Below are 4,067 nucleotides of genomic sequence, written 5' to 3' on the forward strand. Positions count from 1 at the left end.
GGGCTGAACGTCAGGGCATTCTGTGATACAGGCACAGTCTTTAAAAAAGTGAGTAGAGGCTTTTGCTTAAGGCCAGAGCTTGGCTGGAGAAAGAGGGTGTCTGGTGACCCCTTGGTCTCAAGAGCTTTCCAAACAGGGAGAACCTCTTTGATCCACCCTCTGTGGAACCCCAAATAATGAGATAGGCTGCATGTGGCATTAACATTTATGTTACACACGGCATATCTATATTGCATATGTATGTATGCACTATATTTAATAGATATGTACATAAAAAGTGTCAGAATCTTTCACGCACAGACTCCTCCCTATGAGCCGATGTTTACCCCCTTAGGGACAATGCCATCGATGTTGAGAAGACATGGCCTGGAGAGGCCTGCCCAGGCTCCTGCTTTATAGATTAGGCCAGAGAAAGAAAGGACAGCGGAGCCTGAGAGCATGAAGGGCTGCCGGGTCAACTTGCCTTCCCACCTTGGAAGCTGGCACTGCCCCAGAGCACATCCACAGTGGAGGGTCAGTCTTGCTTGAAAACCCAGGCCACAGACACGAAGATCACTCAGGCCAGAGACAGAGCCAAAACTCAGGGCTCCCCAGACTTGGCCAGAGTTCCTCACTGGGGTCCATCCCATCTCTCTGTGGATTTCCTCCTAAGATACGTAAGCCTCCACCCTCCCACTTCTCTCTAAAAGGTGAAACAGGTTTGGAAAACCCAGATGTGGCTGAGAGAAGGCTCCCAGGGGCCCCAGGAGATGCACTTAACAAGCAAACGCAATGGAGTGAGACCCTTCTGTGGGCATTGGAGAAGTAGAGTCCATTGTATTTGGACTTGGGAACCTACTACTTAACCCCTCATGAAGGCACAAAAGCTTCATTCACTCTGAGCCTGGGAGACGTTTTCCCCAGGAACCATGCGCAGGCAGCTGGTTATCTCAGATGTGGAAGCAGATTCATCCCAAACCTTCTGCCTGCAAAGGAGGGGAGCTCTCAGCATGAAGGTTACTTGGATTGACCTGGCTGCAGACCCCACTTCCCCTAATGACCTTTCCAGCTGGATCCTTAAGTGGTTAGAGCAGGCTCCTTGCAGGAAATGTGTGGTGTGTTGAAAGCCAAGGTTCTTGCTAGTGTTCATGCTTACATATCGTCTTTATGAGGTTGGTGCTCCTTTAAAGGGACATGTGAGCCATTCCTTGTGGGCAGCTCTGTTTATGGACATACGATTTGCTCTGTGTTAGCCATGCATGAATCACGGGCATTACTACAGTCTGGAAGACCACAGAACTTTACAAGAGGTGCCTTCCATCAGCTTTCTCAAGTGTCTTTTCTGAACTTGCTCATCTGACCTCACCTCAGGCTTATGCTTTTCATTAGGAATGGTGTATTACTAGTGGGTTTCAAAACTTAAAACAATTCTAACCATATGCAGCCATATACATTTGGGGGATCAGTGCATGTTAGTATCAAGATGAATAATAATATTACTTAGTGTACCATATCTATGCTAAGCCTTCCATGGACTAAGTCATTTAATCCTCATAACTTCAATAGAATGTATATATTACTAATTCCCTCCTATTACAGAAGATAAAGCGGAGGCTCAGAGAAGTAACTTGCTCAAGAGTGTACAGCCACTGAACGGGAGGGCCAGGACTCAAATCCAGATCGCTCCAATGCAGAGCCCAAGCTCTTAACTGCTGCCTGATACCACTAGCTCTGAGAACCTAGGGGAGTTCCCACCTATCTGTTCTCTCTGAGGCACGTACACCCCCAGTATGTCTGCTTGCCAGGAATGCAGCGTGGGGTCACCAAGGCAGCCCTGCCCTAATAGCAGATGATCTGGGCGTGAGTAGCAACACACCTGCCCTGCCCGCCTCAAGTTTATGATAAAGATGGAATGCTACATGGTGTATGACTAAGGTCTTCGATTTCCAGGCTCTTCACATCTCTTAACATTGTAGGTTAGGATGGCTTTACTTGTCTCTACATGTCTATATACAACACACACAATACCACATACATGTATATCCATGTTGGTAGGCGGCTCACAGTCGGACTAGCCATTTTTAGGATTGGAATTTCTGAACTGAAGGGGGCCTACGAGATCCTCTGCACTTTACAACCGAGGTCAATGAGGTTTGGTAAGAGATTTCTTTGTACTTCCCCCAGAACCAGCAGAATGACACTGAGGCTTAGAGACTCATGACTCATGGGTAGGCAGGGACCAAAAGAGTTGGAACATTTAAATGTAATATTGGAAAGCTTGGGTCACGTGATAGGAAAAACCCAGTCCGGGTGGGAAAGAAGCAGACTGGAACCAGAGAGACCATCAAGACGCTGGGGGAAGCAGGGAAGGTTCAGGTGGCTGGACAGTGCTATCTGTGAGGGAGGGTATTCAGGAAGCTTCACACCTGAGCTGACCTGACACTTTTTCCTTCATTTTTCATTCCTGTTGAGTGTTCTGTGGATGCCTACCTGTGGGTAATTGGGTTTTACTATATTTGAGGAGGCGGGCCTGCGCATATATATTTGACATTTTACCAGGAGGCTGCACTTTAGAGTGTACTGGATGGAGGGTAACCCCAAGAAGAAGCCAGCTCCCAAGACTAGGAAGTGGCTGGGCAGGGAGCCTGCACTGAGTCCACCAGCCTCAGGTGAAAAGGCCAACGTAAAGGGTTTGACTCTCAAAGGGGTCAGGGGCCAGGTGGCCTTTACAGAAGTGACCCCTCTTATCCATGGATGCTTCTCTTACCCGTGAGGCCCCCAGACTTGAGTCTACCCAGTATTCTTTCTTTGGAGGTCTGGTTGACCCCACACCCATCTTTTCTCCCTTCCTTGCAAATGCCTGGTTGCAGACCGAACTAGATGAGAGAGGACCAACAAAGAATCCAGGCCCACAGCTGACAAAACAACCCACAGCACACGTCCTATGCCCAGATGGGGACCCGGGGTCAACTGTGTCATGTGTCCTTATGGCAGAGAGCATGTTATTATGCTAATTACAGTGTGCTGGGCTTCACTGGGAACCAAAAATAGATATATGTGGCTTCTAGGGACAGGCACCAACATTCCTTTGGCTTTCTTTGCTGTGTGATTTATTTTTTTTTTTTGAGAAATCTTTGACTTGATTAGAAAAAAGATGGGGGCTGCCAAAATGGGTGGGGGCATTTTTGGAAGGGCAGTTGCATTTGACCTGTGCTGCTGGCACAGTTGCCCTGTTCACGGTGCTGTTCCCCACGGTCATGTGGGATTGCAAAAGAAACAAAATAGGCAGCCCCACTCCGTGTCCTCTATGGCACTTCGATTTCCAGGCTCTTCACATCTCTTAATGAGGCGCCGCACACCACAGCCCAGCCTGGGTGGGCCCGCGAGAGCTTTTCCCCGGAGAAGAAATTGGAGAGCGGTTTAGGCTGAGTCTGCACCAGGATGAGAGGAGGAATTAGCATTTATTGAGCTCCCGCTGTGTGCTCCCCTGTGCCGGGCGCTTTTGCTGATCACCGCAAAAATCTTGAAAGTAAATGAAGAATTGGAGGCTCCGGATAAAGAAGCCAGGGATGGAGCTGGCATCCGGGGCCAAGTCTATTCATTCCAAGCCCAGCTCTTCCCGTGTTACATCGGGATACAATTAATCCACGGTAGGAAGGACAAGCCTCTCAGAGCCCTCACTGCCTGTGCAATATCTCCCGGGAGAGCGGCGGTGACATGGGAAAGGATAGGAAACGCTCTTATTATTTCTGTTCTCCAATAGGCACAAGAAATTGGTGTTTACGAACCCCAATGCTTTGCTGGCCTGGTAGGGTGTGTAAATGCGAGTGCAGCTGTGGTGGATAGGGAGCTGGCGAGGCGAGGGAAGGAGGTTAGGAGGAGTGCGATAATGGCACCGGGGAGTGCACGTCGCATTGAAAAGCATCAGTATTCACATCTGTAATAACATTGTTGGCCAAACCTTGGTCCATGTCAGACCAAGGCTACGATTTTAGGACTGCTCATTCAGATGTCTGGTCAGTATTCCTCTCCCTGCATTCTCATCCATGCTCAAGTGTGTGTGCTAGACAGGAGTCACAGCATCATGC

Source organism: Myotis davidii, unplaced genomic scaffold, assembly GCF_000327345.1.
Source record: "Myotis davidii unplaced genomic scaffold, ASM32734v1 scaffold663, whole genome shotgun sequence".
In the NCBI taxonomy this organism is placed as follows: Eukaryota; Metazoa; Chordata; class Mammalia; order Chiroptera; family Vespertilionidae; genus Myotis; species Myotis davidii.